We start from the raw sequence: 13,994 nt of genomic DNA on the forward strand, positions 1-13,994 counted from the left end.
AATAAGAGTTTTGAGACTTTGAAACAAAAGGTTGTTACCTATATTAGCTTTGCTTGATTTCAATAAGGTATTTCAAGTTGAAAAGTGATGTAAGTGGCAATGCAATAGGAGTTGTATCGAGTCAAGAAGGTAAACCTGTTGCTTTCTTTGGCGAGAAGTTGAAGGATGCTAAAATGAAGTATTTTGTGTATGATCAAGAGTTTTATGCGAGTGTTCAAGCATTGAAGAAGTGGAAACATTATTTGATTCCTAAGGAGTTTGTGTTGTATACTGATCATAAAGCTTTACAGTACTTGGGAAGTCAACATAAATTAAATCAAAGACATATTAAAATACGTTCTTTATTGACCGAGATGAAGTTGAAGTTCATGGTTTTGATGAAAAGGAGTTGTATGATACTGACCCTAATTTTTCTAAGATGGGGAAAGAGTGTAGAGCAACTAGTTTAACAGAACAACCAAGTAAGTTTGATGAGTATTTCATTCAAGAAGTTATGTTGTTTAAAGGAATTCAGTTGTGTATCCCTAGAAGTTCTATAAGGTTGAATTTAATTAAGGAAAAACACAGTGGTGGATTGGCTGGACATTTTGGAGATGATAAGACATTGAGTTTACTGAAGGATAAGTATTATTTGCCACAAATGTATAAGGATGTTCAAAAGTTTATAAAGGGTTGTGGAGTTTTTCAAGTTGCAAAATGAGTAAGTCAAAATATTGGTTTGTATACACCTATTTTTGTTCTTGAGAAACCTTGGAGTAACATCAGTATGGATTTTTTTCTTGGATTACCTATGATAGTAAAGGGGTATGATTCCATATTTGTTGTTGTGGATAGATTTTCTAAGATGGCTGATTTTGTACCATGTAAGAAGACATTAGATGTTGAGCATGTTGCTGAAGTTTTCTTCAAAGAAATTTTTAGATTACATGGATTACCAAAAAGTATTATTTCTGACAGAGACAATAAGTTTGTTGGTTACTTTTGGAGGACTTTGTGGAAGAAGATGGGTACTGAATTGAGATTTAGTTCTACATTCCACCCACAGACAGATTGGGAGCTAGTATTGGCACAAGCTGAGTTTGCATATAATCATTTTGTGAACAAGAGTACATGGAAAACACCTTTTGAGATTATTACTGGAATGCAACCTAGAGGAATATCAGATTTGAGGGATGTTGCTAGTGAAGAAAAGAGAAGTGTTGTAGGGGAAGAATTTTCTAATTTTATGGAGTCTTTGCATGAGGAAGTGAAGTTGAGGTTGGAATAAAGTAATCACGAGTATAAGGAAAATGCTGATAAATCTAGAAGACATCATGTTTTTGAAGTTGATGATGAGGTGATGGTTCATTTGAAGAAAGGAAATTTTTTTATTGGAACATACATTAAGTTGAAGATGAAGAAGTTTTGACCTTGTAAGATTTTGAGGATGTTTACCAATGGAAATGCTTATGAAGTTGAGTTACCTAATGACATGGATATATCTCCCATATTCAATATCTCGAATTTGTATAAGTATCATGAGTCAGATAATGAACTTGTTGTATCAAATGATTATCCTAAGAAGCAGATTGAAGAGATTGAACAAGTATTCGATTAGAGAGTTGGTAAGAGCACAAGAGCAAAAGACTTCTATGAGTATTTGGTGAAATGGAAGAATGAACTAGTTGAATATGCTACATGGATTTCCTAATCTGAGTTGGATTCAGCTCGGGTTGTAACACTTACATGATCAAGGAGAATTATTTCTTTCAACCCCAATTTTTTGATGCAAAAGCATGCTGGGTTGCATTGCTATCATGCATGTTTTATAGTTCTTTGGTGTTGTCAAGTTCATATTTGTTGTCGAGTTCATATTTGTTGCCCAGTTTTTAGTTCTTTTCAAGTTTGTAGTTGCTGCCAAGTTTGTAGTTGTTGTCAAGTTCATGGCAGATGCTGATTTCTCAGTATGTATCGAGTGCTATGTTGATTGAGTCCTACAACGTTACCCGAGTTTTTCTTTGATGACCGAGTAATCTTTCATGCGCCAAGTGAATCCGTTTTTGCTAATACTTGGGTCCTTCATTAACGAGTTGTTTGTGTTTTGGTTCTTAGTTGGAGTTGACTCTTGTATTTAAATTGGATTATTAATTTAATGATAGGATTTTGTCTAGGGATGAGTGTTGACCACTTAGAGGTCAACCTATCTATTATGCAATGATCTAGAATCTTTTGTAAGCCATTTTGGCAAGTATAAATAGGGTGCTTAGGCTTAGAGTTTAAGGGAACTGAGATGGCTTAGAGAGTCAAAGAAGGTGTTTATGGAATTATGAATTTGAAGTTGGATCGTGGATCTGGAAATTATATTTTTTGTTTGGCCATTACTTAGAAGGCCTTACAACTGGGCATGTATGTTGATAATTGGATGAATCAATAGAAGTATTTTATCTCTCTCTGTCTCTCTATCTCTCTAGTGTTGTCCTTTGTTTGATTGCTTTTGCTGTGTTAACTTTGCAAAGTGGTTTGGATACCTGGGTGTGCCTTTGGACCTAGTTGTTTTTTTCCTTCCCTCCTTGCACGAACTTATGACTAAGATCAACAATTTTATTAGCTCTAATTTCTTTCATTTTTGTCCTTATACTCATTAGTAGCACCTCCATCTAAATTAGTTTCTCTTGTCACTAAGATTAACTCTGTCATGAACATTGGAATCCCCTATAGTTTTTTTGAATAGGTCCACTATTAGCCCTACTCTCAACATTATCGACCTATAGATCAATATTGGGAGTGGTCTCTAAGGCACATTCAACATTGTCTCTTTCAATTTCATTGATAATCATCATGGTTCCCTGTTCATTGTAAGAATAATTCTTGATATCTTTTTGGAAGATAATCATTGCACCATCCTAGAGCAAGAAGATGAATCTATCCTCTGGAAATTCAATAACAACTGTAATGTATGACATGATGTGAAAAAACTGAGCTTATGATTAAATTTAGTCAGAACTTGATGTCTGGCTTAGAAAATTTCCTCATTTCTTTGTTTCCAAATAAACCACAAGATCTTAGTAGATAAAGTGAACTAGAACTTATTGAGATGTAAATAAAAAGATATTACAAACCCAATAATGGCATTAAAAAAATAAAGACTAGGGTTAACATTCCACAAAAACTCATTACCAAAGAATAAAGCCAAAATCTTAGAAGCCCAAATCAGTGGCAGTGAAGTGAATGTGGAATTTTGTAGTGAAAACTCCAAAATTCTAAATGCCTTTGTTGATTTCTATAAGAATCTCTTATCCTTTGAACATCGGGATGCTAATCAGAGTATGATGTACATACCTGCTAATGTTATCCCTCAAAAAATTAATAACAAGAAAGCTAGAAAGCTAAGACAAGGAATCTCTATTAAGGAAATTGATGCTACCATTGATTATTTGGCTAATGATAAGACCTTAGGGATGGATGGTATATAAGTCGAGTTTTCTAAAAAAAACAAGGATTGGATGGATGAGGATATGTTATAGGGCTATCAGTATGCCTTTGAAACTAGCTATCTTGGGAATAATATTAATAATGGGGTCATTAAGCTTCTTCCTAAAGATGGGGATAAATCCCAAGTGAAGAATTAGAGACTATTACTCTCCTAAACCTTTCCTACAAAGTCATTACTAAATTATTGGCTAGAAGATTGACTGACATCTTAAATGGAATTATTTCAGTGACTCAAACTGGGTTCATTAGAGGAAGGTACATTTTGGAGAATCTCATAACAAGTTGGGAAACCATGCATTGGACCAAAATGGATTGGAAAAATGTAGGCATGATTCTCTTAGACTTTGAAAGACCCTATGCTATAATTGAGTGGCCTTTTTTGTTCAAGATGCTTGAAACTTTTGGTCTTGAGTATTTCTATAGATGGGTTAATATTTAATTTAAAGATTCCTCCACTATCATTGAAGTGAATGCTTATCTCTATGACCTTATTTTGTTGGGAAGATCTATTAGACAAGGGTGCCCCCTTGTCGCAACCCTTTTGATCATTGTTGATTCTCTTTCTTACATTCTAAAAGTTAGTGATTTTGGCCCCCCATCAAAGGAATCACTTTACCCAATAAGGAGGAGATCTGCCTTGAGTTGTTTACAAATGAAACTGCCATTTTTGTGGAATTCTTTGAGAAGAATTTTGATATTGTGATGAATAAACTCTAGATCTTCTATGTGGCTCTACGATCAAAGATTGCTCCTCATAAGTCTTCTATGTTATGATGGACTGACTCCATTTCCAATTGGATTGAAGACATATAAATTGAAACTTGTTTGGTCCTAATCACATGGTTATGTATCTTGGTATACCTTTTTCTCTAAACCCCTCCTTGACACTTATGTGGGAGTGGATCTTTAAGAAGATAGAAAGAAAACATATCAAATGGAAAATCCACTGCTCTCCTTGGTTGGAAGGGTGCAGTTAGTTCAAAAAGTGTTGGCTTCTCGTGCTTTACACTATCCTTCTACTTGGCTCTTTGCTAAATGTCACACTAACAAGCTTGAGAAAATTTTGAGAGATATGCTTTGGGATGATGGGTTGGGCAATATAAAAAGGCACTGTGTGAAATCAAGTTGGTGATATTCCCCCAAAAACAAAAAAGGCGTTGGATTGAAAGGCCTTAAAATTCAAGGAGTTTCTGTAGTGGTCAAATGGATTATCAATTCTCTATTCGAGGTTCTTATTAGAAACAACATATGCAAATCTCAAATCAAGAAGGGTAAGCTTTGGAAAGATATCAAAGTCTTTGGTTCCAAGGTTTTTTCTTTTATTTGAAAGGCATGGTATCGGGTGAGGCCCCTTATATTCTTTAGGAATGTTGTTGGTAAAAATCCCTCATTTACTATGCGGGATAGATCTATTTGGTGGGGCATCTTAGAGATAAGCTTTTAGCACTTCGCCAATGCTGCTCTACCAAAACATGGAATAATAAAGGCATTTCCCTTAGGATATTGTGAATGTCAACAAAATTATCCCTTGTGAAGATTTGTGATCCAAATTTGACATTCCTAGTGTTCATAAGAAGACTTACACTCATATTTTGAAAATAGTGGGTACGTGGTTTCTAGGTAGAACCATCACTTCTTCTGATTCGTATGATCGCCTTAGATGAAGTTTTCTTGCAAGCATATTTATGACATGTTGAAGGATGATGATGATATCATTAACCATATCAAGATGGCTTGGGGCTTTAACTGGGCTAGAAACATGTGACACACTACATTTGATTTGTTTTGGCATATTATATTGAGCCCAAAAAATGTTGTTTCATTGGATCTTGATGCTTAAAAAACTTGATGTCAGGTCTTTCCTTTCTCAGGATGGCAAACAAACTGTATCTTGCTCTATTTGTCATTGTATTGAAATTTTTGATCATATCTTTTATATGTCTTGTGGATTACATTTGAAAGAAAAGCATATGAAATAGATCCTCTGGTTTGTTTGTGATGCCAAATCATGTTTGCACATCCTGCAATTGAGGTAGCCCATGAGATCACATAGTTTGGGGAAATCTGTCTCGCAATTCCCATGTTCTAGTTCAAACACACCCATTATGACACATGCAAAGAAGATGTGACAAATGTAACACCCTACTAGGGAACTCGAGATAAATTAACATAAACATGTTACTAAGTTTACTGATTTTATTTTTCTTAAAATATTAACACAACAATGATTACAATGTAGAAGCAATACATTGCAAAACAATACATATACATAAATGTAATTCAAACATAGATTATAATTCTATAAGAAAGTTAAATTAATTATTTAAATAATTATATATATAAAGTCTCACATAAATATAATCACATGGAAGTGTCATCACATGAGAAAACTCTAGAGTAATCTTAATAGTTTCTCTAAACGTTGCCCCCCTAGTGACTCCATGAAGCATCAATAACCACTCATACAAATAGGGATACCAACTATGATAGATGCAAGTCCTCTAAGGTGGAAAAAATCTTCTCATATAAAACACATCATCCTAAACAAGAATTCAAACTATCCACCCCATAATGGACATCTCAACAAATCAAATGTCCAATAAACATGATTATCATATCAAAAAGACCAATTATCATTAAAATATGAATAATATCTCTCTCCAAGAATGGAGTAAAACATAACTCAATATCATCATCCATATCATAGAACACATAATAAAAAAAAGATGATCAAGTAAAATCTTGTCTTAATAATGGTCATCACCTTTTCTCATCAAGAACATAATAAATTAAGACATGTGGCATCACTTAGATGCACCTCAAAACTACACATGAATAAATCATGACACAAATGGTTATAATTTCTCACCATATAACCCAAAAAGTAAAATGTATGAAATCATAAAAAATGTTAAAGTCATAAAGACAAAATATTCATTTAGGGAAACACTCCACCCATATAAATAGTCTATCAAAATAAAACAAACATGGTACTATATATATATATATATATATATATATATATATATATATATATCTTATTGATTCTAAGCATATAATATTATCACAATATTAATTTAAATGATCTTAAATCATAAATTGATTCTAAGCATATAATATTATCACCATATTGATTTAAATGATCTTAAATCATACATGACTTAAAAAATATATAATATCAATCTTAAATCATAAATTGATTCTAAGCATATAATATTATCACCATATTGATTTAAATGATCTTAAATCATACATGACTTAAAAAATATATAATATCAATATATTGTTAGAATAAAATATTGATAACGATTATATTTTTAGAATATTGATTTAAGTTTTTTTTTTTTTTTCAAAAGGGGTGAACGCTTTGACTTGGAGCTATGAACCAGTGAGGCCACAAACGGGGGACCTCATCCCCATGAGATTTGAACCTTGATGGCAAGGATAAAACACAACAACTTAACCATCACAACATGCCACTATTGGCGTTGATTTAAGTTCTTTTAAGTCAATATTAATATTTATTTTTTATTTAATTTATAATACAATTACAAATATCTTAATCTTAAATTATAATTTAATTAAATGATTTATAATTCCACCTATACTATCAAATAATCATAACTAAATGATTACAAACTTAACTCCATTGTAATTCTTATTAAAATATAGCTAACTTATAACTATAGTTGCTTATATATATATATATATATATATATATATATATATATATATATATATATATATATATATATATAAGATAAACAAATTCTTATAAAAATCAAAATAATTACATGTAAAATTAGAAGTATTTAACTACTACACCATATCCTTTTCTATACAAGAGGCTCAAAAAGGCTTGACCACCCATTACCAACATAAATATGACCTAATAGAAAATGCAACCATTATAAGGTTTACAATACTTTCATCATCCACTCCCAACCCCCCTTAGAACCAAAGGGAAATCGAGATACACCTCTTAGCTTAACATTATAATAACAAAACTAAAACATCCACGAGTTTAGAGACTTTATAAAAACTCATAAACATAACGACCAACAATACTTGACATCTTGGAAGAATCAACCACATCCTTATCAACAACCATGCCCTTGCCTTTGTTTTCTTTCCCTAAAAAATAGGGCTTCCACTCAAAAATTGATGCACAAATCATCCTTGAGGGACATCCTTTTGTATAGAAGCGTAGGATAACAATAGTTGCATAAAACAAAACAAATGTAGATGCTGCAATATTTGAAGGAAAGATCTTTGAAAGAACACCCATCTATATTCCAACGAATTTACCATCCCCACTTTTGACACCCACTTTCAAAATGTCAAGCAACCTCACATACTCAATTTTCTCTCCTAACAAATGAACAAGGAAAAGAGCAGCAACTCAAACTTCTAATCCAAGTAAGCCATACTTTCTTATGGCCACATCTAGACTATCCATGTTGACAACCTCATCCTTAACACATCGTAATCACACCAAATACAATACTGCACGTAATTTTCAGAGCACGAGGAGGGAAAGAAATCGAAAATAAAAATTCAAGGTCCCGGAATCGCTGCGCCCATTTCCGAGAGTGTACCAAAGAGTGAGGTTTTTGATCAGGAAGATACCGTTACAATGGCAGCACCAATAGCTGAGCAGGATGTGCCAAGGAGTGAGCTTAGTGGTCAGGAGGATGGCTTTACACCCACTCAAAACCCCAAAATCAGCAAAACTCCTAAAACCCCCAGAACCCCCAAAATCCCAGGTTCAGCCGAGGGCAAGAATTTGGGGGAAGAGGAAACTTCAATTGGCATAGAGTCATCAAATGGTAAGAAGCGAAGAAAACGTTCAGAGTCCAGGGCTAAGGGCACAACTGTATTCCGGTCACCAGAGGGAGGAGAGTGACAAACTTCAGCTGCATTGGACAGGAAGATGGTGAGGAGGGCTCTCATCATTTATGATTTGCTGCGGCGGAAACTAGTTCAGGATGAGGAGGCCTGTAAGGAAGTATCTGTGAGTGGTAGCTGTAAGAGGCCCGACCTTAAAGCAGGGACCATTATGATGGCTAGAGGTCTCTGTGTGAATAGGGACAGAAGGATCATAGGATCTGTGCCTGGTGTTGATGTGGGCGATCTTTTCTACTTCAGAATGGAATTGTGTGTGATTGGTTTGCATGGGCCTGTTATGGCGGGAATTGATTACATCAATGCAAGATTCAATGAGTGGAGTGAGCCTGTGGATATGAAGATAATGAGGATGATGGTGAAACACTAATCTATACAGGGCAAGGGGGTAACAATTACATGACAGACAAGAAGCGAACTAACGATCAGAAGCTTGAGAGGGGTAATCTTGCATTGGAACGGAGTATGCATCATGGTATTCAGATTCGGGTGATTCGTGGCATGAAGGATGGTGCGAGTCCATCTGGTAAGACATATTTTTATGACGGTCTATACATGGTTCAAGAGTCGTGGTTAGATAAGGCCCCGTTTGGTTGGGGAAGATAAATTTGTGCCATAACCAGGTTATCTTATAACCAGGTTTTCGAAAACCTGGTTTTGTGGTTTGGAAAACCAATGGTCCGTTTGGTTGACACGGAAGATGAATATACTGTGGACCCCACAATATTATTTAAAAAACTGTCATAAAATTCAAAACCTGGTTTTAATTTCGAATTCCACCTTTTTGTTGGAAGAAACTTCTTCCAATTTTTGACCAAAATTGGAAGATGAAATTGAAAACCAGGTTATAATTTTAACCAACCAAACACCAAAGTTTTTTCGCAAAATCTGATTTTACCCCTGATAACCCGGTTTTGGCCCTCATCTTCCAGCAACCAAACGGGGCCAAGGAAGATCGGGATTCAGTGTATTTAAGTATAAATTGCAGCGAATCCAGGGCCAACTTGAGTTGGGTTCTGCACTTTTGAGAGCAACACGGCAATGGAAATCGCAACCATCTTTCCTCTTTACTTTTTTTTTTGATGGAGGTCATTCACAAAGACGTTTTAGGTACCTAATACAGGTTCACGCGTGCCTGAAACCTCTTCGGCTAAGAGCCAAGGACTGAGGAGCATCCACGCTGCCAAATTCACCTAGGGCACAATCCTGGCCTCATCCCTTTTTGAACCCTCTTTGCTTTTGATTAATTGAACCTTTTAATATCATAATTAACTTCGTGTGCCAATGCCACAATCCACTATGAAACAAAGGTGTTATTTTTTATTTATTTTTCATTATGATTGAGCTATATTTTAGTTTAAGAATGCAATGTCATTTAGTTTTGACTATTTTCACATGAAAGATGCTATTATGTAAATATAAATTAACTTAAAATTCATTAGGTTTTTATTCATTTTTAAAAATATTTTTACAATATTGTAAAAGTAAATAATGAGTATCAAACCAATTAAAAATTGTACCAAAATCTAAATTTTATTTTTCACATCGATGCCCTCAAAAAGAGTCACAATACACTATTTCCAAAAACTAATAGGCCACTAGCTTAAGTCCCATCAAGTAACCATTGCTCAAATTGTTAGAAACTAAATAAAATAATAGTAATAGCATATTCATCTTCAAATACCTATCTTAGACATCTTTCTAAGAGTCTTACATTTCTACAATTATTAAAAAAATGTCAGCTCAATCTAAATCTAAATGTTGAGAGGAAAGAAGCATTTCAAGTCTTCCTTTGGATAGTAGTCATTAAAAAATTTGCAAATAAACTTTCGGCAGGAACTTGACGCTTTGTGTCCTTATTTATTATTAGTTCCTAGAGCAAACTATTACATCCTCAAAATCAACTTTACAAATTAGTTGTTAGAATTACAAGATTGAATTTATCAACAATTATTTTTTTAACTATATAGTTTTAATTTATTATTTTTTAATAATTTAATAAAAAATATTTATCTCTAGTATTATTGGTTGATTGTTGCTACACTCATGAGTGAGATTTTTGTCTTTTTCTTGAGAAAAAATCAAGAATTTATTTTAGAAACTTTATGTACGATTTATGTATGATTGATAAAGAATTAAAAATCTTCCAACCAATATAAAAATATTGTTGGATACTTATTTTTTTGTCAACTTTAAACATTCACTATTGTTCAATAGTGTTTTGTTTGTAAAGTTTTAGATAGTTTGTAAAATCTAGAAAGATCTTTGATTATATTGCCCATAAATTTAATATATTGATTTTGAACAAAAAGTTAATAAGTTTAGTATATTCTATGTTAGGATGAGGAATAGGTTCACGCTTAATTTTACTAATATATATTAGTATAATAATGTCCAAATGCAATATTTACTGCTATAAGTCATCTTTCATGTCTTAAACACCTTCAATTACTATAATTTCTTATTAATTAGTTTTCAACATATTACATTCAATCTTATTAAATATTATAGTATGCTAATGTCCAATTGCAAAATTTTCTACTATAAATCATATTTTTTGTCTTAAAAATACACTTCAATTACTATAATTTCCTGCTCAATAGTTTTCAACATATTACATTTAACTTTGGCGGGAACTTTGATGCTTTGTGTCCTTGTTTTTGTTTCACATTTCTTACTTTCTATTTTCATAATATATATATTTTTTAAATTGTTAATCAAGGGAGTGCCTCTGCTATTTGTCCAACAATTCATTGTGGAATGAGTAGGGTGAAATAGGCCCTCTCTGGGGCACGTGCACATAGCTATAACACACACACCATTCAAACCCAAGGGATGGTTTTTTAATTTATGAATAGTCATTTTTCTATTAATTATAATATTAAAGTTACATATTCATGAAACAAAAAAAGTTTTGGGAGATACAAAGACCACCCTGTGAGAGTTCGCATGGCCCAAGGCCAGACATCTATTGACTATTCATAAAAATAAAAATAAAAAATTGCCCTGAGGCAACCAAAGCAATGTTAGTTGAGGGAGGAGGATCATGGTGATCACTAGAACCCCATACATCAACGGGGTGTGTGGGTGGCTCAAGGGGATTCCACTCATCATCAACAAAAACACCCTTATCTTTATTATTTTCTCCCTCCACCTTGGGAGGTGAGATCACCAAATCCAATTAGGGGAATGATCACTTTGGGTCCCCACTAGAGGAGGGTCAACTGGAAACAACAACAACAATAGGAGCAACCGGGGACTGGCTAGAACCCCACCTTAGGGAGGCTGAGTGACAATGTTGGTCATCAAAAGCACTACTAGGAGAGCAATGGGTAGTCTTGGAACATAGCTTATTAGAGTGGTGAGCAGAGGAATTGTGACCTTGTTGACTATCACAAGGTAGAATGTAGTCTACAGAAATAGAATCTGATGGAACTCTTACAACCGTACAAAGTACATTGCCCTAATGGTTAATCTATTTCTGAAAGTGGACCACCTCTAGCACACCCTTGTCAATTTGTACTTGAATCTACATCATGACATTATTACATATACAAGCCTTAGTGTACATGGAAACACTAATATCAAGAAATTCGTGAGTGAATAAAACAACATTTCTATCTTTCCAAAGAGTAAATAAGATCTTCATCCTAAAAGCATGCCATATATGAGAATTCTTAAAGAGAATTATGGGAGAATCTCCCAACATAATCATAGGCCAAGAGAAAGGCTTGGGTCGAAAAACTTTAAAGAACTCATGAGTCCAAAGCCAATAGTGTTGAACTCTTTGACAAAACCAAAAAATGTGAAGGAAAGTTTTAGAGTGATCACAAAAAGGGAACCTATGGTCTAGAACTCCCAGATTCTTGAGTCGAGGGCCCAAGGGAAAACCCTAGAAAATAAAACACCCGACAAAATGTGCAATTTTCAGCTTAGTGATTATATTCCAGCTAGTGATGAATCTAAGTCTCTAGTTTTTCTAAGAATTCTGCAAATGCCAATGTTGATTGAGCACATCAACCATAGGCAGGTGATGAATTGGCTAGAGATAACCCATCTTGGGTTTATAGTTGGTCATAGGAGTGGCAGGGTACCACTTCCAACCCTTCCACCATGCTTTCACAGATTGAACCCCTAGTTTGTAAAGCATATGAGGAGGCACCATAGAAATTAGATGATCAAAAGTTTGTCGATCTAGATGGTTTAGCTAAAACTAGACTCATGGTGGCTCTAGAGAAGAGGTCTTTAGGAGTCTGGATGTCGTGTTTGAAAAAATGTAGAGCACTAGCACCTGAACCTTAGCCAATGGGATTCTTTCAACATTAAACAAGGGGGTCCACCAAATGTTGTGTTGGTTCATAGAAAGGTCATCCCTGAATCCATCTCCAGGCCAACAAAAATTATGGAGGAGACTTCCTAAAAAAATTACAGTAGGTGATGATAATTTTTTCTAGATTATTTTAAAACAGGCGCTCTTGTAAATTTTGTATTGTCGTTCAAATTGAATTTTTTTAGATCCATGCATTTTAGACATTTAGCATATTCATTATAATTGTCTTGTGATTCTATGTTTCATTGTGTGGCACTTTAATTGTTGGGAGGATTTTGGTTGCTTTATCCTCTGATTGGATAGGGAAACCTAGTTATTTTTTACTAGTATGGTAGTAGATGGTGAGTTCCAAATTGAACAAAGCCAATAGCTATCTTACTCAAAGAAATGATCACCCAGTCCTTATCATTCCTCCTGAATTAGTTATGAACGATGTGACTTATTGGAGCAAGTGTGCTCTAATATTAAAGTTTCTCAGGATTCAAATTTATTTTTTAGCATTGAAAGCCCAGATTTGTCAATCATGGCACTATTAGAATATTTGGAATAAATGAGAAGGGGGTGAATCAATTATCCCAAAGTCGAGATTTACAATTGAAATACTTAAAACTTCAACAAACTTAACCCAATAACTATCTAAATAAAACTACTTACAATAATCCAACTTATTCATTCCATTGAAGCTCTTTGTTCTATATGTGTTGAATTGTAAAAACTTATTAAAACAATAAGTAGCATAAACACACAATAAACATCCATACAATGTATGATACCAAGATTTAACATGGAAACCAAATTTGGAAAAAAAATCATCAGTAACATGCTACTTCTTTTTCAATCTCATAAAGTAAGTTCTGTTAGGAGTCAATCATGTCAAAGGTTACAAAACACGTTGTTAGGTGTGACTCTATTAAAGGTTTTAATCACCCAGGTGTTAGGAGAAGCCTTGTTAGAAGACTTAAGAACATTCCATTAGAATGTCACCTTGATTAAAGAATTTACAAATGACTGCTAGGTCAACCTTATCAAAAGGATTTTACAACTACCACAATGGTTAGAAAGTAACAATGAAACTTTTATATGATAAACTATAACTCACTTTTCAAATTTAGATCTTTTTTCATCTCATCTCTAGTTCATTGACTAGACTTCATCATTCTCATCATCTCAAATCTGCTTGACAACTCTTCAAGCAATCCTTGACCTCACAAATTTCACACAACTCCTTGCAAGTTTGTCCACCACTTGTCTTCGCAAGTCTCTAGTCCAAAGACAACTCGAAATATAC

General features: G+C 33.9%; 1 pseudogene; it reads left to right on the forward strand.

Annotated features, from left to right (window-relative positions):
- Positions 1-418: 418 nt before the first annotated feature.
- LOC149531930 (histone-lysine N-methyltransferase, H3 lysine-9 specific SUVH1-like) lies at positions 419-9,544 on the forward strand (annotated as a pseudogene).
- Positions 9,545-13,994: the final 4,450 nt, after the last annotated feature.

Source organism: Cupressus sempervirens, chromosome 11 (genome assembly GCF_028749045.1).
Source record: "Cupressus sempervirens isolate cs-2001-9-10 chromosome 11, ASM2874904v1, whole genome shotgun sequence".
Lineage (NCBI taxonomy): Eukaryota > Viridiplantae > Streptophyta > Pinopsida > Cupressales > Cupressaceae > Cupressus > Cupressus sempervirens.